This window comes from Colletes latitarsis, chromosome 2 (assembly GCF_051014445.1).
Source record: "Colletes latitarsis isolate SP2378_abdomen chromosome 2, iyColLati1, whole genome shotgun sequence".
Taxonomy (NCBI): Eukaryota; Metazoa; Arthropoda; class Insecta; order Hymenoptera; family Colletidae; genus Colletes; species Colletes latitarsis.
The window spans coordinates 27,460,734-27,488,342 of NC_135135.1; the positions used below are offsets into that span (position 1 = coordinate 27,460,734).

The window sequence follows — 27,609 nt, forward strand, 5'->3', positions numbered from 1 at the left end:
GAAAGCGAAACCAAATGGTTACGAAAGTATCTGAACTCGAAGATCAACGATAAAAACTGAAGATAAATGAGAATTCTTTGGTACCAAAATGGCGGGAAAGAATTTGAAAGCGAAACCAAATGGTTACCAAAGTATCTAAACTCGACGATCAACGATAGAAGCTAAAAATAATTCGAAGAATGTTGAAATATTCCCAAAACGAAATTAACAACGTTATTATGGGAGTAACAGTAGTATTCCAAACATTGTTGCTTTCCTCGGTGTATTATTATTTATCACCATCGTTGCGTTATTAATTCTTTTAAAATAGACTCTCACGCTACCTTGTAACGCGCGACTGTAAAAAAAACGAACGGTAGCGTAGTTCTGTAACGGGTATAAAAACAAGATAATTACGTGAAATGTTAAAGGGTTAAGAGATAATCTCCGAGCCACGAAACGCACGAATGTGTGCGGGAATCGCAATATTGGATTCTGAGGAGGAATACGCGGTGAGCGATAACCGGAGTGAAAAAGTAGAAAAGCTGACCCGTCTCCGTTCTCGGATTTCGTTTTGGCATTTAAAGAGGCGCTCGACACGAAGAGGTGCCTCGGCCCGATAGAAGATGATAAGACGATAAGGCGATACGGGCTGGCACGCGACCACGATACGGCACGACGTTCGTCTTCCTCGAGGAGACGCGAACGACCCAGCGCTGTCAGGTGAATTCGCTCGACACTACAACTACCGACAGTTATAGTGTACTTGTATCAAAGAAATTGAAACAATAGATACGTGAAAAAATATAGAGGGAGTTTGGCCACCCCTGGGAAAGACTGTAATGGGAGATTCTAGGGACCAAAATAAGACGAAAATCAAGAATATCAATTTCTTGATTGGGGCTTCGTTAGTAAGTTAGCAAGTTATTAAAAAATTTCAAATCGTTCTGGAAAAATTATTTTTGATTGCAGGGACCAATTATAATCATTTTTTATGAATAGACATACCCCCGAAATCCTTCCCACTTTCGAGAAAAAAATTCAGGTAGGTCCTGAAATTTTTTGACGAAAAAAAAATTTTTCAAATTGTTCTAAAAAAATTGTTTTCGATTGCAAGAGTCGATTACAATCATTTTTGGTCATTATACATACTCGCGAAATCCTACGCATTTTCAAGAAAAAAATTCAAGAAGGTGCCTAAATTTTTCGACGAAAAAGAAAAATTTCAAATCGTTCTGGAAAAATTATTTTCGGTTGCAGGGACCAATTATAATCATTTTTTATGAATACACATACCCCCGAAATCCTTCCCACTTTCGAGAAAAAAATTCAGGTAGGTCCTGAAATTTTTTGACGAAAAAAAAATTTTTCAAATTGTTCTAAAAAAATCGTTCTCGATTGCAAGAGTCGATTACAATCATTTTTGGTCATTATACATACTCGCGAAATCCTACGCATTTTCAAGAAAAAAATTCAAGAAGGTGCCTAAATTTTTCGACGAAAAAGAAAAATTTCAAATCGTTCTGGAAAAATTATTTTCGGTTGCAGGGATCAATTACAATTATTTTTGATGAATAGATATACCCCCGAAATCCTACCCACTTTCTAGAAAAAAATTCGAAAAGGTGTGAAATTTTTCGACGAAATTAAAATATTTCAAATCGTTCTGAAAAAAATATTGTTAGCTGTGGGGGTCAATTGCAATCATTTTTGGTGAATAGACATACCTCCGAAATCCTACCCACTTGCTAGAAAAAAATTCGAAAAGGTATGAAATTTTTCGACAAAATTAGAAGATTTCAAATCGTTCTGAAAAAAATATTGTTAGCTGTGGGGGTCAATTGCAATCATTTTTGGTGAATAGATATACCCCCGAAATCCTACCCACTTGCTAGAAAAAAATTCGAAAAGGTATGAAATTTTTCGACAAAATTAGAAGATTTTAAATCGTTCTGAAAAAAATATTGTTAGCTGTGGGGGTCAATTGCAATCATTTTTGGTGATTAGACATACCCCCGAAATCCTACCCACTTTCTAGAAAAAAATTCGAAAAGGTGTGAAATTTTTCGACGAAACTAAAATATTTCAAATCGTTTTGAAAAAAATATTGTTAGCTGTGGGGGTCAATTGCAATCATTTTTGGTGAATAAACATACCCCCGAAATCCTACCCACTTTCTAGAAAAAAATTCGAAAAGGTGTGAAATTTTTCGACGAAAAAGAAAAATTTCAAATCGTTCTGAAAAAAATATTGTTAGCTGTGGGGGTCAATTGCAATCATTTTTGGTGAATAGACATACCTCTGAAATCCTACCCAGTTTCTAGAAAAAAATTCAGTACGATCGGAACTTTCAACGTTAATAACTTTTTAACGAAGCCTCCATCAACAAATTATGCATAAATAATTATAGATCGAGGAGAGAAAGTAGCTTTTATCGATCTGGACTGGGGATATTTATGCATTTAAATTTGAATTCTGAAAAAGCTACAGATTGCACTTATTATGCAAAAATATAAGAAATACTTAAGATACGAATTATTATATTTGGGGGTTGAGACAACCCTCTACAAAGCTTCCATTTCATTAACAAGCGATTGCAAATGTCTAAAATTTTGTTGTGATTCAATTTGTGGTTATTAACAGTGTATTTTGATATCGATAGAGTTGGTGGAACGCGAATGAGGAACTATGTGTCGACGGTGCACCGAGATACCGTTCGAAAGTCCTCCAGGCAGTAAATCACTCTTCATCTCTGACTTAATGGGGTAGTAAAAAGAAAAGCTCGTAAAAACTACGGGTACGAGTGCTCAGGAACTAGACGACGAGACTACGTCTTTAATGGGGTCGGGGCCCGTTGAACGTTAATAAATAAACAAATAAATCTCGTAGGGGATCGTCTGCCGAGATCGTCTTGCTACTTTCCTCGAAATCATTCGTTCCTCGTACGACCAGGAGAGGATTAACTTGTCCAAAGGGATTTTTATTTGACATTTCCGTAAAATTATTAAAAATCTCGTTTTCTCGAACCTCCAGGAATCGTCATTTTACTGGCAAACAAATTAGTAAGAATAAACAGTACAAATATATTTACATTTAAAAAAAAAAATGGTGAAACCTTCTACAAACACGTAAAATTAATACTGTGTTGGAAACTTAGAAAAAGATTCGTTTCTCAGGAAAAAATCGACCTTACTTGAAAATAGTGTTAGAATATAAAAGAGAATTTCGAGACTTTCAAAGTGAAATCGTCAAATATAATAAAATTTGATTAAAAATATCGCGAGAAAATAATATTGGAAAAGGGGAGAACTACCCTGTTAGGTGGTTATGGCGATCGACGAATACTGGATCGAGCACGAGAATACGAATCTCACAGCGTACGAGGAACGACGAGATATCGCGTTCAAGTTGAAGAAGGAGGATCTGGAGGGGGGAGGGGTCGGTAACCCCCATTTATCTCGGCGGCTTTCCTCTCCTTTATCTTTGACGTCGTTCGAAACGAATCTCAAAACCGTGAATTTATAGGCCGCTTCGCGTTCCATTTAACCCTCGAACCGCGGACCACCGAGGTTGGGTCACTTCTGACCCCTGGGAAACCTCGCTTTTAATCGTTTATTTATTTCAACGACCAACGAATCGAAAGCCAAACGCGTTCGTTTAATTTCCCCCATTATTTTCACAGTCCCAATTTGGCGCAATTGTTGTCAATGGAGCTCAAATCTATGCACAAATTTGCAACAACACATATAGAAACATAGAGATTATTAAAAAATTACGCTTTGATGCAATATTAAATGAAGAGACATTAGTGAAAATATGAATGCAAAAACGTGGACATGAATAAAAATTGTAAGCATCATTCGCGAAATGCGATTCCCACATCTGGGAAACATTGAACTTTTCATCCGTTCACATTGAAATCGCGTGATTAGGGTGTCCAATTTGATAATTGTGGGTCACTGGCAACCCAAGCGCCGTCCCTGAGCGATACAACCTAATTAGAGCAAACGATATTAATAATAGTCTAAAAGTGTCGTAGGAAGGATTGAACACATCGATGTTGTTACAAAATTTGTTATCGTTAATACATAACCGGTTGATAGTCACGATTATGTATCGCCAACATTATTTCATATTTCGAGTATGTAGGAAACCAGATAATAGAAGCGTGTTTTAAATAAATTCTAACGTTTTCGTACAGTATCGCAATATCACGAATAATTTTTAAATCGGAAGAAAGAGCTTTCCCAGTCTTCTCGGAATAATATTTTGGACGGGTTAGAAACACATTTTTGAGTTTATTGACTGCCCCAAATATATTAAATCTGATGCCTCGAGTCTTTTTTAGGAGCTCTAAGGGTCGAATTTAGCTTAAGGGGTTAGGTAACTCTAGCGGTATGGAAAACAAGGCAATTTTTTAAGCTACAATGAAGAAAAAGTAAGCAGTCAATTATCCTGAGACTTTGCACTGTATTTAGGTATAACAAATATCGAAAAAAACCCTTGGCGATGTTTAAAAAATATTTATAATTAAGCCTACACAGCGCCATGTTCCGGAGCCACTTCGTTTTTTAATGCCTAACTGGTGTGCAGGATTATGGTAAAATAGTTGTCGAAATATTTCATTAACTATGATAAAAGTCCTTAGCATTGACGATGAGACATTTCAATTTGTATAAAAATGAACAATATGGCAGATATTTGAAACCTAAAATCGAGTTTTTATTACTAATATTTTGCAGAATTATTAGACAATCTTTAAAAAAACGGATCGTCAATGCTTAATAAATATAATAGTAAAGATAACTGTAAATTTTCAAAGCAATTGATTAATTAGAACTGGAGTAATTCTGCATTTAAAGTTTGATATAAGCAGATATACGTCATTGTTCGAGGCTCTAAATTTTCAGCAAAAACATTGTTCCGACACTGGGACCTTTCGTATAATGATTAAGGCTTCAAACTATTATTTAAGCCAAAAAACAAAATATCGAATTCCTCAAAATTTCAGAGTTACCTAACCCCTTAAGATCGCTTTTCACCCCTTCGTTCGGGCATTTGCTCTCGCGTGCCCGCGGGGCAGTTTCTCGCGCCGCTCGGTAAAGGCTCGTAATAATTGGCAGGTCCCCACAGAACGCATGGCCCATTTTTCTTTCCCGAATGCGGTCCAAAGCACGGTCCGGGGAAAGTTAATGGGGCCAGACGGATCCGGGACCGGGGGGTGAACGATTTTCGGTCCGTTTTTGGTAAAAAACACGACGGAAACCCGATACGTATTCCCGCGAGTCGAACGGATTCGAATCCTCTCTCGGGGCACCTCGTGCTCGCGACTAGGGGGAAAAAAAAGCTAACTTCTTTCGGGAATCGGAGCATTTTTGGTCTTCATAATCCAAAATCTACGTACAAAATATATAAAGATGGAAAATCAGGTGTTTTGGGAATACACAAATGGTACCTGAGTGAAAAAGGTTAGAAAGAAGCATGGAAACGTTAGTTGCCAACGTAAAAGGCGAGATTCAAGCAGTTAGTAACCTATGTAACCAGGGGGTGAACGATTTTCTGTTCATTTTTGGTAAAAAACACGGGGCAACTCGTGCTCGCGACTAGGGGGGGAAAAGAACTAACTTCTTTCGGGAATCGGAGCATTTTTGGTCTCCACGATCCAAAATATATAAAAATGGAAAATTAGGTGTTTTGGGAATATACAAATAGTAAGGTACCCGAGTGAAAAAGTTAGGTTACAAAGAAGTGTGAAAACGTTGGTTGCCAACGTAAAAGGCGAGATTCGAGCAGTTGCTAGCCTATGTAACCAAGGGGTGAACGATTTTCTGTTCATTTTTGGTAAAAAACACGGGGCAACTCGTGCTCGCGACTAGGGAGGGAAAAGAACTAACTTCTTTCGGGAATCGGAGCATTTTTGGTCTCCACGATCCAAAATATATAAAAATGGAAAATTAGGTGTTTTGGGAATATACAAATAGTAAGGTACCCGAGTGAAAAAGTTAGGTTACAAAGCAGTGTGAAAACGTTGGTTGCCAACGTAAAAGGCGAGATTCGAGCAGTTGCTAGCCTATGTAACCAGGGGGTGAACGATTTTCGGTCCATTTTTGGTAAAAAACACGGAGCAACTCGTGCTCGCGACTAGGGGGGGGAAAAGAACTAACTTCTTTCGGGAATCGGAGCATTTTTGGTCTCCACGATCCAAAATCTACGTACAAAATACATAAAAATGGAAACTTAGGTGTTTTGGGAATACACAAATGGTAACTCGAGTGAAAAAGGTACAAAGAAGCGTGTAAAAGGCGAGATTCGAGCAGTTGGTAACCTATGTAACTGCGTGTGTTAGGAAACAGCGTGGCAGGGAAATGGCAAATACTCCGGGGATAGTTTCGAGCGACGTACCGGTTGGTTTCCGGTACGGTTTATGGCTCGTTGGTGTACGGTGTACCCTTCTTTCTCCCCGACAACCTCAGCCCGTGCACCCGGTGCCCCGAACGGTCGGCATTGTTTCCGTCTTCGAGGCTTCGTCGCTAATGATTCAACCGCGGGCCGTTTTTCCCCTCTTCTTTTCCTTTTTTCCCCCCCTCATCCGCAAGCAAGCTTTAATATTTGCTTTCGTTCCTTCTTTGGAATTTGTCCCGGCACCGGTCGCACGTACACCGAGATCCTCGCGTTCTCTTTGAGGCCCCTCAGCCGACCTCCGCGACAAATGTCGCCAACCTGACAAATGGCGGGCAACGTCCAAATTTTCATCCACGACATTTACAACGTTAATATTTCTTTCGACGGACGAAATTCGAATTGTACGATCTCGAGTAATAATATGTTTATTTGGGTTGTGCAACTGGTTATCGCGCCCAGAAAATTTCGCATTTCTACGTTACATTGTGCAATAATGATGATAGCACGTTTCTACGTCGATTACAAACTCGTTGCTATTTTTAGACGGCCCGGGGCGGAATGTTTTTACGAGAATTCGAATTCCATCGATTCGAGGGCCGTTAAAATTCACGCAGGCGATTCGTTTTGGTCGATGCTGATTTTAGATACACTTTCGTTTGCTAATTCTATTTTAGAATCCATACTTTCGGGATGTTGCAATTGTCCAAATAATACAGTTTTATTACGAATCCCACGCATTCTTTTTGTGGCAATTTAACACTTCAAATTCGAAATATAAATAACAGTAAGGGTAGTTTAACGTTTAAAATTCTGAGACTTTGAGAGCTCGAAGGAAGATTCGATGAACGTAGAATGCATCGAATCTCGAGTTCTCGCGGTCTGAATTGACCCCTGAAAATTCCAACGACGAACCTCCATCTGGGAAGACCCGAACAGGTTCGTTTCTGCGGCTCTCGTGAAAAGTGTCAGCCGTCACGAGCCGCGAAACAACAAAACACAGACTGCGTGGCGTAACACGAGAAGGGAAACTAATCGCGCTGCGGGACATAGTTTTTTCCTCTCCTTTTCCCTCCAGTTTCTGTCCAAGGGCCCTTTCTTCCCCAGTTCCAAGCACGGTTAAGCGCCACGCTTAAAACCATTAGGCTCTTTTACGACGGTCCGTCTCTCGCGAACGTAAAACGGACAATGGCGCCAGACAAGTCGAAGAAAACCTCCGAAAAAATGATCCACGCGTAACTATTGCACATTTCTGAACCGATCAGTGCACCCCTTAACCGCTCATCTTCGCTTTAGTTTCATTCTCGTCGCGAAGCAACCTCCGTACGGTTCGTTTTAACTTCGACCTTAACGTCGAACGCCTACCGATACAATACGAAATGTTACGCAATCTCGAGATAACCAAGTGACCGTAAACGCCAGTGAGTAAGCAACCTTCGACGAAATTCGATGGTACTTCGTTCGAAAGCTCGTCGAAGAATTTCGAATTTCTGTCTTTCAGCCAGAAAAATATGGACACCCTATATACAATAAATAAAACATAGACGAAATGGTAGCATTTGTTTACGAGCTCTGAGATCTCCTGCAATTTTGCTATATTATTGCTGATGAAGATCGTGACAGAAATGTTATCTTTGGACTATCAGTTAACCGGGCAATGTTTGTCCAAGAATCTTCAAAGCTTGAGTACTCTTGGCCAAATGAATATGTTGTAAAAACGGTGTATGTTATATCGTATTACATCAAATTTTGTTGTATCATTACTGATGAAGATCGTGACAGAAATGTCACCTTTGGACTATCAGTTAACCGGGCAATGTTTGTCCAAGAATCTTCAAAGCTTGAGTACTCTTGGCCAAATGAATATGTTGTAAAAACGGTGTATGTTATATCGTATTACATCAAATTTTGTTGTATCATTACTGATGAAGATCGTGACAGAAATGTCACCTTTGGACTATCAGTTAACCGGACAATGTTTGTCCAAAAATCTTCAAAGCTTGAGTACTCTTGGCCAAATGAATATGTTGTAAAAACGGTGTATGTTATATCGTATTATATCAAATTTTGTTGTATCATTACTGATGAAGATCGTGACAGAAATGGTAAACACCTTTGGACTATCAGTTAACCGGGCAATGTTTGTCCAAGAATGTTCAAAGCTTGAGTACTCTTGGCCAAATGAATATGTTGTAAAAACGGTGTATGTTATATCGTATTACATCAAATTTTGTTGTATCATTACTGATGAAGATCGTGACAGAAATGTCACCTTTGGACTATCAGTTAACCGGGCAATGTTTGTCCAAGAATCTTCAAAGCTTGAGTACTCTTGGCCAAATGAATATGTTGTAAAAACGGTGTATGTTATATCGTATTACATCAAATTTTGTTGTATCATTACTGATGAAGATCGTGATAGAAATGGTAAACACCTTTGGACTATCAGTTAACCGGGCAATGTTTGTCCAAGAATCTTCAAAGCTTGAGTACTCTTGGCCAAATAAATATATTGTAAGAACGGTGTATGTTATATCGTATTACATCAAATTTTGTTGTATCATTACTGATGAAGATCGTGACAGAAATGGTAAACACCTTTGGACTATCAGTTAACCGGGCAATGTTTGTCCAAGAATCTTCAAAGCTTGAGTACTCTTGGCCAAATGAATATGTTGTAAAAACGGTGTATGTTATATCGTATTACATCAAATTTTATTATACCATTACTGATGAAAATTGTGATAGAAATTTTGAACACCTATCAGTTAAGCGGGTAACGTTTGTTTACGGGCTCTGGTGATCTTCCGAGACTCTTCAGAGCTCGAGTACTCTTGGCCAAGTAAATATATTGTAAAAACGTCGTACGTAATATCGTATTATATCAAATTTGATTGGAAGTTCGTGTATATCGTCGCGATCGAGGAGTATCGATTTACTAATCTTCAGTGACTTGGTTTGCCGAGTCGAGAATCGGTGGACGAGAGAGCGAGAAACAGAGGGGGAAAGGAGGGAGGGGAACGGCGTGAAGCCAACGACGGGAGGGGAGGGGAGGGGAGGGGAGGGGAGCGGCAATAAATCAGTCGTCGAGAGGTCGGAGGTCGTCAGCGGTGCCCCACTATATTCACATCGAGGGCGTAATGGGGTATTAAGTCGAGAGGATTTTCGAGTTAATTTTCGTGCCTCGGTTACGCAGCTGCGGATGAGAGACGGTTATTAGTTTCGACCGATACGAGTCACCGACCGTCGTTTTCCTCGTCGCCTCTCGTTCGTTATTCCCGACTTAATTAATCGTACCTAGACGAAATCGGCGTATCGAGCATCTAAAAATAAACGACCGTTTTTTTCTTTCTCTTTTTTTCAAACAAACGGTTATAAAACGTATTCGATGAAATTACCTACCGGTTACTAAGATAAACACTTTCGAGAGATAGGCACGAACTTGGTATAAAAGAAGATAACAAAACATTTTTCCAGTAGTCGGTCGTCGAGCGTTAATAGAGTGTCAAGTGGAGTTTCGTATTTGGCTTTCGAGGCTTCACGCCCCCCAAATGGCCTGCACGGTGTACAATATCTATCGAACCTTCTCATTTTCTAGAATTTTGGATTTATTATTCTTTTTTCTCTTTTGTATAGTGCGATTCTTCTTCGATTTCGAGTGCTGCTTTTTGGTTAGAGGGGCTTTGGGGAAAGGTCACGCGACGACGCACCCGCCAAAGCAAACAAATAAACGACCTTCGCAGCTTTCGTGCACCAGAAAACCGAGAAACGAGAGCGAAAGCAACCCGTTCTGGCCGTAGCACACCCCTTTGTTTTTCTACAAACGAGACACTTTCCGTGTTTACAGCCTGGTCGAGAGATTAACGCCAAAGGTTACCAACAATCGCATCGGTCACATTCTCCATGAGTACACATCCCGTTCGAACGTGCTCCAAATCCTTGCCTTTTGCTAAATATTGCCTCGTAACGCGTGGGACCAAACAGTCACAGTTTGACCATTCACCCGAGTTATAGTTACTTTTCTGCTTGGACGATCCTTGATCCAATCGTTTTAAATGTATCGCCATCGAGGAAAATTTCGAAGGAAAACATTTGTTCGAAAACATGGAAATAAATACACATCTGAATTTTTAAACTAAATAGACGTGATTTTTGGCGCGAAGAAATATTTAAATCTTTCGCAAGATGGCGGAGGATCGTAGACACGCGAATGGATTTGTTGGATAACCTAATATTTCTCGACACTAAATGCTAATTATTGTTTCACAGTTTCGATAAGTTCAGAAGTATGTGTGCAGAATCTTTCCTTGCGTGATGTTCGTAGACAAGGTCGGATTAAGGTTTTTAAGGAAGGATTAAAGGCCCCTCGATAAGGAAAATAGAAAATGGCGAGATTTGTAGATACTCTCAGAAGAGAGTTTTCGTTGAAAATATCCATATTTCAATGCAAGACTTGTATACAGGGTGTTCGGCCACCCCTGGCAAAAATTTTAATGGGAATATAATCAAGAATTTGTTGATGGAGGCTTCGTTAAAAAGTTATTAACAATTGAATTCAAAAATTTCAAATCGTTCTGGAAAAATTATTTTCGGTTGCGAGGGTCAATTATAATCATTTTTGGTGAATAGACGTACCCCCGAAATCCTACCCACTTTCTAGAAAAAAATTCGAGAAGGTGTGAAATTTTTCGACGGAATAAAAAAATTTTAAATCATACTAAAAAAATTATATTTAGTTACAGGGGGCAATTATAATAATTTTTGGTTATTATACATACCCCCGAAATCCTACGCATTTTCAAGAAAAAAATTCGAGAAGGTGCCTAAATTTTTCGACAAAATTAAATAATTTCAAATCGTTCTAAAAAAATTATTTTCAGTTGCAGGAGTCAATTACAAGCATTTTTGGTGAATAGACATACCCCCGAAATCTTGCGCATTTTCGAGAAAAAAATTCAGTACGGTCGGAACTTTAAACGTTAATAACTGTTTAATAAAGCCTTCATCAACAAATTGGTATTCTTGATTTTCATCTTATTTTGGCTTCTAGAATCCCCCATTGAAATTTTCCCCAGGTGTGGACGAACACCCTGTATATTTTGCAGACCTCAAAATTGCAAAAACAGAAACTTTTATTGCATAAATTCGAAAAACAGAGGCCTTTCTTTTTAACCCCGTCAAACCAGTCGAAATTTAGATAATAAATTTTTTTAATCACCCCAAACAGGTCAAGCCTCCTCCTATCCGCCATTGTTACACCCCTTCTGTACATTTAACCATAGTCGATCTCTGTATTTCGATAAATTCGTCGGAGAAGAGGGAAAAGTAACGTTTCTTGGGCGAAATTTCAAGAAAGGACGGCTCGTGCGCGAACTCGGAAGTAAGGGGCACGCAAAGAGAAGGAAGAAAGAGGGGGGCGTGAAAGAGGGAGAGAATGGAAATTGTTTGCATTGCAGGCAAGCAAGCAGACAAGCCAGGCAACGAAGCGGGCAGGTTTACGGTACTCCGTTGGCCTGCCGGCGAACAGCAGTTCTGACGTCACATCCTGCGCGGGCGGACATCCGGTTTCGTTGCCGGACTCCTGTCCCAGAGCGATAACAAAATCTACGTTTGTTAAGAGAAGAGAAAGAAACCGAGAGAGGGAGACGAAACGATTCTCGCTACCCTTTTCACGTGACCAGAACGTTTCGTCGTTTTTCCACGTTTCCCCAGTTCCTTTCGTTCCTGTTTCGCGAATCGACTAACGGGGTCCCACGATCGGCTTCCACGAAGTTCGACGACCGCTAAATTTCATGCACGACTGTTTATCAAAATTGGGAAACCCTCAGTAATTTAATTTGCTCTACAATGACAAGTTCCTCAACGATGAGTCGTCGTCGAGTCTCATACATTAAAATCCTCACATTTTTACATTGAAGAGGTATTCGTAAAACGAAGTCCTCCTCTTACGAACAACTTTAAACAAAATCAAATACCAAAGCAGTGAAAATTTGATAATTTCTAACGAAACTTATAAAAACTTTAAATTTTCTATAAACGCTTATTTCCATTGAATTAATGGTTAACCTATAATGGTTCTGATGTTAAATCGTACGTCGAAGGTTCAGCGATGGTGATGGGAAGAGTGAAATATTTGTAAATTGTAATTGAGAAATAATTTTAGAAGTTTCAACAAGATGGCGGGGGAGAAGAGACGCGTCGACACGCGAGACGCAAATCCATCGTTGGGAATCCCATCGGGATTAACCGATGGACAGGACCGAAGTTTCGGATCCTTCAGCTGTTTCCTTCCGCCTCTTTTCGACGTCCTTTCGCAGGACGACGATGACCGCAGGAGGATACGTGGTCGCGCGCTGAGCGTTTCCACGGACCAGCCGTACGGAAAGGGGCGATCGCAAATATTTGCCTCGTTATTATTTTATGGCGGTGCTTTCGACACGCTGGATTAACCATTTACGATCCGCCCTTCATCGTTCCTCCGTGCACGAAAAATCTGCGACCCTCTCGTGGGCTTTCCTCGACAAACGTAATCGGGACCGATTACATCCGGGTCTTTTCCTATTCTCGATGTTTGAACGATTTTCTCGGGATTTTTCTCCCTCTCATTAGGGATTCAATTTTTACTGAAATAGTTCTCTCTATTAATCCTTTGGTCGATTTTGACATAAGCATAAGTCGTGTGCGGAAGACTTTTTAATGCACACAGTCGATCGATCGACTAAGAGTCTATAGGCGCTTTTTGTAGTGAAAAGGGTTAATTCGTCGAACACTTTGTTTTCATATAAGCGAAGCCAATAATAAATGAACGGAATAATCTCATTTATATTTCAAATGTTTCGATAGATCCATCAACAAAGTGTAAACATATTAATATTATACGAGGTTTAACACTAGATTTACGAACTGAGCCAATTTGACTCATTTAGAATTTTGTTGCTATTCAGGGTGTTCGACCAAGCCTGGGAAAAATTTTAATGGGGGATTCTAGAGGCTAAAATAAGACGAAAATCAAGAATACCATTTTGTGGATGGAGGCTTCGTTAAAAAGTTGTTAACGTTTAAAGTTCCGACTATACTGAATTTTTTTCTCGAAAATGCGCAGGATTTCGGGGGTATGTCTATTCACCAAAAATGATTGTAATTGCCCCCTGTAACTAAATATAATTTTTTTAGTATGATTTGAAATTTTTTAATTTCGTCTAAAAATTTCAGTACCTACTCGAATTTTTTTCTCGAAAGTGGGTAGGATTTCAGGGGTACGTGTAATAACCAAAAATGACTGTAATCGACTCCTACAACCGAAAATAATTTTTTCAGAACGACTTGAAATTTTCGAATTTAATTGTTAATAACTTTTTAACGAAGCTTCCATCAACCAATTGGTATTCTTGATTTTCGTCTTATTTTGGCCCCTAGAATCCCCCATTAAAATTTTTCCCTGCGATGACCAAACCTCCTGTATAGTAGAATCGTTATAGTTGAAGTATAGTCAGTGTTTTCTCTTCGTATACCTTTGGCTCGTATACATCCGTAAATCTAGTGTTAAAGAATGAATATTTTAATTTGTCTCTGTCAGTAACTCAAGCTAATTAAACCGCGATTTAGGAAACCCATTTTCCCACAATGAAACCTCGATAAACGAACGAGTTTTCCTGAATAAATTTCCAACGAGACCCGTTCTCCCGAGAACCAAGGCTTCATCCTCCGACGCGATTTTTCCAGTCGATAATCCGAACGTTTCTCTGTACCCTTCTCGATTTCTCGTTTCTCCCGTTCGGCGAACAAAGTTCGCGCGTGAAGTTACGATTTCATCGGATCTACGAGTCAGCTCACTGGGAGTCGTAACTCGAGTCGTTCGAGCCGCGAGTCACAGATGGCATTAGCTCGCGGAACTTTGGTACGGCGATACAGCAGAGATGGTTACGATTTGGTTACGGTTTACGATTCGCCAAACCACCTCGTCCGCGTTCCGGGATCGTCTTACGCCGCGACGGGGTCGAATTCGCCTTCTGTTCGAACCGCCGACCAGATCGATAACAAACTCGCCAACTAAACGTCTGCGCGCGTCTTGGGGTCTCGACTTTTCGTTCTGGAAATTTTTGGCCGTTCCCAGAAATGACGCGAGCCGCAAAACAAACAAACAACGTTTCATTCGTCGGTCGTGGCTCGTGTTACGCGCGATGGTTTGGCTTTCTATGACAAATATTGAACTCTTCTTCGTTGGAGTTTCCCATTCTCCGTTGCAATGTTGCATTCGTCTCGAACGAACTAGTGTTCACACTGCGCTTCGACCAAAGGCGTCAACTTATAATTCCAGAATAAATATTAGAAATACTGTCACCTGCGATATATTTTATATAAACAAACATTTCTGATATCCTTTCGATGGCTGTTTAAAGCGTGCATACGAAAGAGAACGCAATCTATGAAATTCTTAATTAAATAATATCGACTGATGGCGGCCATGTTGGATTGTCAATAGACGGACCCTGGCGGCCATGTTTGTTTCCCGCTGAACGCGTTATGAAACGAATAAATACAGCGAATAATCGTCGCAGAGCGGAAGGGAAGGATCCTGAGAACGGAATATTTTAAAGCGTACATACGAAAGAGAACACAACCTATGAAATTCTTAATTAACACGTTCACTGCCAGATCAAAACCGTGTAACATTCTACAAAAGTAAAATTTTGATTTTAGACCATTGTAAGCTACCTAATCCAAAATTTGTTTCAGTACTTATTTTTGTAACCTTGTTAAAATTCATAAATTCTATCCAAATTTATTTTCCTCGACGTCTCAACTTGAGAATTAATTTTTCTGGTATCATAATGGTAAATCCTGTCACGTGGCAGTCAAAGTGTTAAATAATATCGACTGATGGCGGCCATATTGGATTGTCAATAGACGGACCCTAGCGGCCATGTTTGTTTCCCGCTGAACGCGTTATGAAACGAATAAATACAGCGACTAATCGTCGCAGAGCGGAAGGGAAGGATCCTGAGAACGGAATATTTTAAAGCGTACATACGAAAGAGAACACAACCTATGAAATTCTTAATTAACACGTTCACTGCCAGATCAAAACCGTGTAACATTCTACAAAAGTAAAATTTTGATTTTAGACCATTGTAAGCTACAATTTGTTTCGCTACTAATTTTTGTAACCTTGTTAAAATTCACAAATTCTATCCAAATTTATTTTCCTCGACGTCTCAACTTGAGAATTAATTTTTCTGGTATCATAATGGTAAATCCTGTCACGTGGCAGTCAAAGTGTTAAATAATATCGACTGATGGCGGCCATATTGGATTGTCAATAGACGGACCCTAGCGGCCATGTTTGTTTCCCGCTGAACGCGTTATGAAACGAATAAATACAGCGACTAATCGTCGCAGAGCGGAAGGGAAGGATCCTGAGAACGGAATATTTTAAAGCGTACATACGAAAGAGAACACAACCTATGAAATTCTTAATTAACACGTTCACTGCCAGATCAAAACCGTGTAACATTCTACAAAAGTAAAATTTTGATTTTAGACCATTGTAAGCTACCTAATCCAAAATTTGTTTCAGTACTTATTTTTGTAACCTTGTTAAAATTCATAAATTCTATCCAAATTTATTTTCCTCGACGTCTCAACTTGAGAATTAATTTTTCTGGTATCATAATGGTAAATCCTGTCACGTGGCAGTCAAAGTGTTAAATAATATCGACTGATGGCGGCCATATTGGATTGTCAATAGACGGACCCTAGCGGCCATGTTTGTTTCCCGCTGAATGCGTTATAAGACGAATAAATACAGCGAATAATCGTCGCAGAGCGGAAGGGAAGCATCCGATCGGTTCGTGGAAGGATCCTGAGGTCGGAATATTTAAACAGACGTCATTTCGGACGATCGAGATCCACATCGGGCGCGTCTGGCGCGCGCAGATAACCGTCCGCGAGCGTCGGGGGCGTTTTAGGGGCGGTTTTCGTTCCTAAGGGACCCGCGACTCTGTGCATCCTTCCCGCGGGAGAACGTCGACGTCGAACAATGCCGTTTCGCCGGTTTGGAAACCAGCCTCGTCGACTCCGTTCGACCGATAACGCCCGCATACGCGGCAAACCGTACGAAAGAACAGCCGTGCACGACTTTGGCCCCAACTTCGTTTCCGTTCTCGAACTCGCATGGGAAAATAACCGGCTTTTTTCATTCCTTTTTTCGCTCTTATCAACGACCACCTACCGACGGATCACCGTGCTTCGACTACGGAACGTGCGAAGCACACGCGTGTCCGTTCTTCGCGAGGGATTGTTCAGCTGTCTCCAAGGGGGGAAAAAAACGTTTCTTTGCGTTTGCAAAGGACTCTCGCGCGCACCCCCATAAACGTGGCCGCAGGTGGCCCCCGTGGTTCAACCGCGATCGAAGGAGACGCGTTTCCTGGCTCTGGGAAACCGCAAGGTCGTCGCTCGATGGACGAAATGGGGCAGACCGAAATTATTAGATTGTATTTGGTTGCAAGGACAGCTGAATGGACCTAAAATTGTCGATTTTTTGTATAGTACTAGAAGGTTTCGACTGACCAAAGAGTGTGGGAGTAAAATGAACTTCGAGAGAATTATTAGAGTGAGTTAATTTTCTAGGTTCTTAGCGATTTTTAAACAGAAAATTGAAGCAGATTCTTGATACGTAAAGTGGACCAAATACATTTAGACGATAAGTAGAGTCTGCAGTGTACAATTTCTAACAGGTAAAATAGATGAATAGGATATAAACAAACATGGAACCAAGCTACTTTTCCCAGTTAATTTTCTAGGTTCTTAGCGATTTTTAAACAGAAAATTAAAGCAGATTCTTGATACGTAAAGTGGACCAAATACATTTAGACGATAAGTAGAGTCCACAGTGCACAATTTCTAATAGGTAAAATAGATGAATAGGATATAAACAAACATAGAACCAAGCTACTTTTCCCAGTTAATTTTCTAGGTTCTTAGCGATTTTTAAGCAGAAAATTGAAGCAGATTCTTGATACGTAAAGTGGACCAAATACATTTAGACGATAAGTAGAGTCCATAGTGCACAATTTCTAACAGGTAAAATAGATGAATAGGATATAAACAAACATAGAACCAAGCTACTTTTCTCAGTTAATTTTCTAGGTTCTTAGCGATTTTTAAACAGAAAATTGAAGCAGATACTTGATACGTAAAGTGGACCAAATACATTTAGACGATAAGTAGAGTCCACAGTGTACAATTTCTAACAGGTAAAATAGATGAATCGGATATAAACAAACATAGAACCAAGCTACTTTTCTCAGTTAATTTTCTAGGTCCTTAGCGATTTTTAAACAGAAAATTGAAGCAGATTCTTGATACGTAAAGTGGATCAAATACATTTAGACGATAAGTAGAGTCCACAGTGCACAATTTCTAACAGGTAAAATAGATGAATAGGATATAAACAAACATAGAACCAAGCTACTTTTCTCAGTTAATTTTCTAGGTTCTTAGCGATTTTTAAACAAAAAATTGAAGCAGATTCTTGGTACGTAAAGTGGATCAAATACATTTAGACGATAAGTAGAGTCCACAGTGCACAATTTCTAACAGGTAAAATAGATGAATAGGATATAAACAAACATGGAACCAAGCTACTTTTCTCAGTTAATTTTCTAGGTTCTTAGCGATTTTTAAACAGAAAATTAAAGCAGATTCTTGGTACGTAAAGTGGACCAAATACATTTAGACGATAAGTAGGAGTCCACAGTGCACAATTTCTAACAGGTAAAATAGATGAATAGGATATAAACAAACATAGAACCAAGCTACTTTTCTCAGTTAATTTTCTAGGTTCTTAGCGATTTTTAAACAGAAAATTGAAGCAGATTCTTGATACGTAAAGTGGATCAAATACATTTAGACGATAAGTAGAGTCCACAGTGCACAATTTCTAACAGGTAAAATAGATGAATAGGATATAAACAAACATAGAACCAAGCTACTTTTCTCAGTTAATTTTCTAGGTTCTTAGCGATTTTTAAACAAAAAATTGAAGCAGATTCTTGGTACGTAAAGTGGATCAAATACATTTAGACGATAAGTAGAGTCCACAGTGCACAATTTCTAACAGGTAAAATAGATGAATAGGATATAAACAGACATGGAACCAAGCTACTTTTCTCAGCCAAGAAGGTTGAAAATATACGATCCTTGAACCCAATGAATCGTTCTATAAGGATTTGATCTCCGATCCTAGGGGATTGGGGGGCGAAAGGAAGAATCGAAACGCGTCGTTTGGGAAAACGATCGAGTTCGTTGACGAAGAAAAACTGAGAGGGTAGGGGGCCAGATAGAAAGGAATGCTGCCCAGCAATGTCGCGGTTTATCTGCACGTCCTTGGCTAATCTCTGCCCGCGAAAGATTACCCTATCACTCGAGAGAGTTACGCTACGCCTCTGACGGTTCGTAGAGGTGGGCGTTTCTATCACCTCTATCGTCCGTGTCGCTCGTCTCACCTCGACGATCCATTCATCGAAAGCTCTCTCTCCCTTTCTTTGCTACTTCTTCCTCCTTTGCGATCGATCTGACGCTCGTCGATCCTTTCGCGCACGCCATTATGGAATTCTATTTTACGTCTGAGGTTCTCTAATCTGCGAATAGCAACAATAATGAGAACGATGACGAGTTTGATAATGGCGTTGCTTACAACACAGGAGTTCCGAAACCTCAGATTTTATAATATGTACTTTGAGGACAGAGTGACTTGATTATTAACGCTAGTTTTCTGAGTCTCGCGTTTGTTGTTTCTACCACGTGTTTTGTGTATTAATTTATGAAAATGTTAAGTATTATTTCGAGTCACAGAGACACTTGCAGCGAAAATCGGTGTCGAAGCGAAAAATCGACCGGAAAGCAATAATCGGACGAACGACATTCGCGTTCGAGGACGCCACGATAACGTGATTGCTCCGCGCAAACGTAACGAGCATGAGTTCCCCTTTCTGCGTACTTTCTCGAACGTGTGTATACAGGGTGTACGAGAAACGGTTACGCGAAAGGAAAAGCTAAATAAGTTACTTTTTAGCTCAGAATGATAGTAAAAGCTACAGTTCTGAACTGTAGAAATAGTTCTAGATCGATACTATTTTATCAAAAACATGATTTACGTTTCTCTGTCTCGTCGATACGAGTTTTGGATGGATTTTCGACCATTTTATATCTTACGTATCGATGATTTTCTTCGCTGAAGTGTGTCAGACATTTTTGATGAAACAGTGTAAGCTATTCTTGTAATGAAAATCTATAGTTTCTTAGTTATCTTTTTGTTTCCCTACATTCTCTTTGTAGCATGTAAATGTATATGCAAATTAAGTTGCGTTTCGCCTGACTCACTTCTTCGAACGCTAAGGCTAACGTTTCTACTCCGCGAAACCGTTACCGATTCACTAAACCATAACAGGCTCGTTCGATCAACGTATCATCCATTTTGAATCGTCATATATTTTGAATTCATCGGGATCGGACAATCCTGCGATTATTTTAGACGTGACGAATAACAGTTGGCGGAAAACAAAATTCCGACAATGAATTATAGACATTGATGGATTCCTAAAGTACGTGGAATCTCGGGATATTCGAATTGCATACAAATATTTGAGTCATTCGAGCTTTGGAGTATTCGAACAGAGAAAAATTCGACGATCATTCCCAGATCTGAACTTCGAATATTTGAATATACGAATATTATTCGAATATTGAAGTACTCGAATATCGTGAGGTTATTTAGAATAAAAATGAAACACGAACTTCAAGATTCACGATATTCGCATTTTACAGATATTCAAATACTCGATCGATTCACAAAGTATTCGAATTGTATTCAAATGTTCGAACAATTCAATGATATTTGAGTACTCGAATATTTGAGATATATGTAGACAGTATTCGAATTGTATTCAAATGTTCGAACAATTCAACAATATTTGAGATATATGTAGACAGTATTCGAATTGTATCCAAATATTCGAAACAGAATAATTTCGAAGTCGCGGAAGAATTGGACTTGAACGCCTGACGTTGCGCGACCGGTTGCGCGAGTCGGATGTACGAAGCACGACGAGGAGGACCTAGAATCGTCGGGGTTGGAGGGGAAAAGAGGGTGGAAGGTGGACGAGGACGGAAGAAACGAGGCAAAGCGGGACGATGCGTTACGTTGGGTCGCGCTGCGAAGCGTTATCGCGGACCGACCGCCAGCCGATACCTTATCTGGAGTAGTTGCACACCAACAGTGGTTCTCAACCAGCTCGTACAGCGATCCTACGTTCGTAGGAGCCTCCGTGGCCGTTCCTAGGAACGATATCCGCGTTTTCAGAGGCATTTTCGGCCCGAGGGACACGCGCGTCGAACGACCGTATCGCTTACCCGGGACACGGGTACACGGACCTGGAACCAGCCATCCCGGGGATGGAGGATTAAGCGTAGGAGAAACGTGGAGATCGATTAGATTCGATACGCGTATGTACCGAACGGCCAAAGTCGAAGATTCCTATCAAAACACGAGATAACGCGGTGTTATTCTGGAGCAGCGTCGTTGGACGTTACTCCGTGTGAAAAGTCGATGTTTACTCGAGGAGAATATGCCCCTGGTTGGAAACTACATATACTTCGTTCGAATTTCGTGGAGGAGAAATTTACAGTTTAAGGAGAATTGTTTTGCCCAAAAATGGCTGTTAACTATTAACGCGAAAGTGCCATTTTTTGGTGAAACTCGCACTCTAAATAATTGGTTGCTTGGAGGCTATCTATGAACGATTCTATGTTGCAATATTCAATTTACAACTCTTCCTCTATGTTCCTGAAGACCCGAAGAAAATGGCCCTAGATAGAATTTCGATTTAGCAATCAGAATATGCCTCTGGTTGGAACCTATACAGGGTGTTCGACCACCCCTGGGAATAATTGAATGGGGGATTCTAGAGGCCAAAATAAGACGAAAATCAAGAATACTAATTTGTTGATGGAGGCTTCGTTAAAAAGTTATTAACAATTAAATTCGAAAATTTCCAATCATTCTGAAAAAATTATTTTCAGTTGCACGGGTCGATTACAGTAACTTTTGGTCATTATACATACCCCCGAAATCCTACGCATTTTCAAGAAAAAAATTCAAGAAGGTGCCTACATTTTTTAACAAAAATGAAAAATTTCAAATCGTTCTAAAAAAAATATTTTCGGTTGCGGAGGTCAATTACAATCATTTTTGGTGAATAGACATACCCCCGAAATCCTACGCATTTTCAAGAAAAAAATTCAAGAAGGTGCCTAAATTTTTCGACAAAAAAGAAAAATTCCAAATCGTTCTGGAAAAATTATATTCGGTTGTAGGGATCAATTACAATCATTTTTGGTCATTATACATATCCCCGAAATCCTACGCATTTTCAAGAAAAAAATTCAAGAAGGTATCTAAATTTTTTGATAAAAATGAACAATTTCAAATCGTTCTAAAAAAAATATTTTCGGTTGCGGAAGTCAATTACAATCATTTTTGGTGAATAGACATACCCCCGAGATCCTACGCATTTGCAAGAAAAAAATTCAAGAAGGTGCCTACATTTTTTAACAAAAATGAAAAATTTCAAATCGTTCTAAAAAAAATATTTTTGGTTGCGGAGGTCAATTCCAATCATTTTTGGTCAATAGACATACCCCCGAAATCCTACGCATTTTCAAGAAAAAAATTCAAGAAGGTACCTAAATTTTTTGATAAAAATGGACAATTTCAAATCGTTCAAAAAAAATTATTTTCAGTTGCAGGAGTCGATTACAGTCATTTTTGGTCATTATACATACCCCCGAAATCCTATGCATTTTCAAGAAAAAAAATCAAGAAGGTGCCTACATTTTTCGACAAAAAAGAAAAATTTCCAATCATTCTGAAAAAATTATTTTCGGTTGTAGGGATCAATTACAATCATTTTTGGTCATTATACATACCCCCGAAATCCTACGCATTTTCAAGAAAAAAATTCAAGAAGGTACCTAAATTTTTTGATAAAAATGAACAATTTCAAATCGTTCTAAAAAAAATATTTTCGGTTGCGGAGGTCAATTACAATCATTTTTGGTGAATATACATACCCCCGAAATCTTGCGTATTTTCGAGAAAAAAATTGAGTATGAACGGAACTTTAAATGTTAATAACTTGTTAATGAAGCCTCCATGAACAAATTGGTATTCCTGATTTTCGTCTTATTTTGGCCTCTAGAATCATTAAAATTTTTCCCAAGGGTGGTCGAAAACCCTATATACTTCATTCGAATTTCGTAGAGGAGAAATTTACAGTTTAAGGAGAATTCGTTGTTTTGCCTAAAAATGGCTTTACACTATTAACACGACAGTACCATTTTTGGATGAAACTCGCATCGTCAATGTTACTCTAAATAATTGGTAGCTTCGAGTCTATCTATGAACGATTCGATGTTGCAATATGCAATTTACAACTCTTCCTCTGTGTTTGGTTCCAGAGTACCCGAAGAAAATGGCCCTATTTCTATTTAGCAATCAGGACTTTTTTGAATCTTTTCGTACTACAACTGGGGGGTTTATATCTTACAAACTGGTAACACAAGTCTGGTGTTTTAACTAACCCAGTCCTAGGACGTATTTAATATTTCTATAACGATCTAATAACGATGAAATTGGGTTTCCGGGATTAGTCTAAGCCTCGGGTAAGTAGCTAAAAAGTTTCTTGGTCGAACGCCGGTGTATCGCGAGATAAGTGGTATCGCGGTGGCTGGTACACTGGCCGATAGAACGCCACCCACCATTTCGCGTTGCACGCTGCCGAGATAGAAACCGACGCGTGTGTCGGATATCGTATCGACGCCGCTGGCGTGCATTATATCATTCGGCATTTCGTGAAATCAGTCGTCGCGAGAATCGCCTTCAATTCGGTCGACACCGGTGCCACTTCGGTCTACTCGTTTACCGGTCGATGCACGGAAGTTTTATCGGGTGGTTTCCGCGAGGTATCGGTCCCGACTTCTCCTCCCTCTCCTCGTTAATTTTTCTAAAGGAATAACGATTAAATTCCATCCTAATCGCGTCGATCGCGCGGCAGAACGGCCGAATTTTCACCGGGATGCTCGAGAGAAAGTTTATTCTTGATTTAGTTTTGCGACTGATCGCTTGGAAGTTGCCTGTTACGGAGATGTGGACGCGTCTGTGGGGATCGAAAGCTTCTAATAGGGACAAGTGCGCGACGGGCGTGCCTTGCTCGAACTAAGGGAGACTCGCGGTACCTAAATCGCAACTCTTTCTTTATTATTACCGGATATAAGCGCAATCTAGTGGTGGATGCGTGAAATAACCGAGCGACGAGAGGACAATGGGTGGTCTCGCTAGCTCTCGATTCGTAATTTGGAGAATCGTAGGTCGTCGTTGTCTGATGAAGAGTAAAGTGATTCGACTGGGTGGTTGTAGACGTTGTCTGAATTTTTCGTTGAATATTAACATGTTCCCTAACATCATTGTTTGTAGCAACCCTACTCGGTGTGCTTCCAATTATGTGGAAGTTAAATATAGTATTAATTAGATATTTTCAATATGGCGTCCCACACAATGTGACTGAAACACTATGGAACAACGATTTTGCACATTTTTCGAACTATGTTCTCTCAAAAATTGAGCTTTCGGAAGGTTTATGGTAGAATAAATCGAGTTCGTGCGATCCATTGTCGTTTCGCGATCATAAACCATTATGGTCATAATAGTCCATAAAACGTGTAATCCATTATTGTCCACCGTGACTCATGCAACGAAAACATTGTTCTCTAAAATATGTTATAAATAAATCATTCTATTTAATTATTATTGTATTAGCACCTCCCATAGTTTTGTAACGCATTCATCGACAAATTTGCTGCTTTTGAAGGAGGATCTATCTCCCTATGCTATAAATCTGTAAAAATTACCCTGATCTCTGAAACTCGCACCGATCGTCGATCTTTTCGACGAACGGTGCGTCGTGTAGGTGCGTTTAGTTTAACTTTGCGTGGCCTTGAACACGTAACGCGCGAACTATTCTCCATCAGGAATTAGCTCGACGATTAGCTCGACTAACCCAAGGATTCTCGACTATGTGGGTCCCCAGTGCGCCAGGATGGCCAAGAAAAACGAGTGAAACGTGCTTAAAACAATTAGAAACCACCACTTCCGGAAGAACTATAGTCGTTTGGACGTTCGATCGAACTGTTAACGCGTTCACTGTCCGGTCTCTCAGCGGCATATCCGATAGCGTGGTGATATGACCCATATACGGACCATGAACAGTGAACGTGTTAAACTTGTACAAAGCCGTAGAATATTCGTTTCCATAAATGAACCGTTTTATTTTCGTTTTTATTCGAGTATTCGAGTGTTATTAGTTATTTTCGTGTAACAATTTCGTTCGTCTCTGGGAGAAGATCTAGCGTCCAGGCGAACGCGACGACCGAGTATGTTTTGCAAGTAGCTTGGCTGGCGTGTTACGAGCCACGTCCAGTCGTAATGCACCTCAGGAAACTCGAAAACAATGGGTACCTATGCAGAACGTAAATGACGCAACGGTACACGAAGGCTGCGACCCGCTCGTAAACGATAGCTCGTGGCTCGCGATCGACGCGAAAAATCGATCGTTCGAATCACGAGCGGCACGCGGGAAAAAATATCAAACTAAATCACTGTTGCTAAATAAATTTTTTCAATCGTAATAGATTCAGAAAACAGTATTTTTTTGCATCTTTTTACTAACGGAATAGTCTATTTTTTTTTAAATTTCAAAGAACTTCGTTCGGATCGTCCGATCAAGTCTGATGACTTATATCTGAGACACCTTATAAATTGTACTATACAAGGTGTTCAGCCATTCCTGGGAAAAATTTTAATGGGGGATTCTAGAGGCCAGAATAAGACGAAAATCAAGGATACCAATTTGTTGATGGAGGCTTCGTTAAAAAGTTATTAACAATTAAATTCAAAAATTTCAAATCGTTCTGAAAAAATTATTTTCAGTTGCGGGGGTCAATTACAATCATTTTTGGTGAATAGACATACCCCCGAAATCCTACCCACTTTCGAGAAAAAAATTCGAAAAGGTGTGAAATTTTTCGACGAAATTAAAATATTTCAAATCGTTCTGAAAAAAATATTGTTAGCTGTGGGGGTCAATTGCAATCATTTTTTGTCATTACACATACCCCCGAAATCCCACGCACTTTCGAGAAAAAAATTTGAAAAGGTGTGAAATTTTTCGACGAAATTAAAATATTTCAAATCGTTCTGAAAAAAATATTGTTAGCTGTGGGGGTCAATTGCAATCATTTTTGGTGATTAGACATACCCCCAAAATCCCACGCACTTTCGAGAAAAAAATTCTTTATCGAAAATCTAATTAGGCGTCAAAATTCGACGAAAAGAAAAAATTTCAAATCGTTTTGGAAAAATTATTTTCGGTTGCGGGGGTCAATTACAATCATTTTTGGTGAATAGACATACCCTCGAAATCCTACCCACTTTCGAGAAAAAAATTCGAAAAGGTGTGAAATTTATCGACGAAATTAAAATATTTCAAATCGTTCTGAAAAAAATATTGTTAGCTGTGGGGGTCAATTGCAATCATTTTTGGTGATTAGACATACCTCCGAAATCCTGCGCATTTTCGAGAAAAAAATTCAGTACTGTCGGACCTTTAAACGTTAATAACTTTTTAACGAAGCCTCCATCAAGAAATTGGTATTCTTGATTTTCGTCTTATTTTGGCCTCTACCTCTCTAGGATGGCTGAACACCCTGTATAAATTATAGACGATCCCATAACACAAATAGTTTATAGATCGAACGGCAGTGTGTTGGGAATAATTCGAAAATCGCGCCATTTTGATCGTAAAACGTCCTTTCCGTTCAATTATACGGGTGGCCCCGACAGGCAGTTATCCGAACTCGCTGAACCGCTTCACTCCGCCCGCGGAGGGGACTTGGTTCGACCGCTTCGCGGATTCGTCGAACCGTCAGGTTTCCCCGTTCGCGATGGCACGTTGGTTCGTGCCGGTAGATAACCAACGATGGGTTCGACCATCTTCGAAGGGCCGTCGCGGCAAATTTAACCAGGAAGGCGGAGCGAACCGTGGAGAAAGGAATTCTTTTCGGTGGTAACGGCCATTCGCGTTTCAGCGTAGCGGCCATTCCCGAGCATCCATGATGACACCACTGGCGCATCCTCCTCCCCCTCCTCTTCTTTCACCGGTTTACCTGTGAACTCCACCGGTGTGGTCGCGAAACGATGACCCGTAGCAGAAGGGGCACCGAATGGGAAGGTCCACGAGCGTTAAAATCCGGTTCCCGGGACCCCAAAATGTGTCCAGTGACGATCAGAAATTAATAAACCGAAGTCCACGTGCCACAAATACTTGTTTTAACACTTTCAGTGAACTCCAATAACACGATTTCACTTAAACTGTCGTCGTTATTGCGTTCCTTGTTTCCATTAGACACTCGTTGGGTCAAAAGTGACCCACGCGGAATTGGTATCTTCAATTTTTAAACGTAGAAACAACCAGTAATTATCGATGCCTGGTTTTATACAAAATTCCAAGCAATGGTGCTACGGTCTACTCGATCGCGAACAACGCCAATATCGTGCTATTGTTGCGTACATTGACCCATAACGTTGTGAGATCGGCTGGATGGTAGAAAAACTCTGATAACGAGTGGACTTGGACCCTCGACTAAATATGTAACAAGTTTGCTTTCGCGTACACACGCGTATGCTCGAACCTAAATATTAAACGCTACTCCAGTCTGTGTTTTACGAACTCTTGTATCTAAAAATACTAGTAAAGGAACGTAGATTTTAACGTTATACAAGTTTTCTTGTTGGGTCTGTTAAAAAAAAAAAGAAGCTAAATTGCGTAAAACGTTCCTCGAGTTTGGGGTCGCCATCGAGCTAACGGGACCAGAGGCTACCACGATGGCAAATGGCGGCGAAAGAGGGGTAATGTGTGTGGACTGACGAACAGACGGGCCAAAGGAATAATGCAAACAAATGGATCGTCGATACAGCAACCGTGAATCACCGTGGAGCGCGAGCTTATCGAGGAAAATTTATTGCTTGGGTCGAAGGTTTCCACGTTCTTTCTTTTTATCGGTCGAGGTGTTTTGTCCGTTCGAAGAAAAGATACCAGTCGCAAAGTCGTTTTTTTC

General features: G+C 39.9%; 1 protein-coding gene across 3 annotated transcripts in view; it reads right to left on the reverse strand.

Annotated features, from left to right (window-relative positions):
* LOC143347264 (uncharacterized) overlaps positions 1-27,609 on the reverse strand; it is a 76,525-nt gene that overhangs the window by 45,810 nt on the left and 3,106 nt on the right. The gene's annotated exons all lie outside the window — the stretch shown is intronic.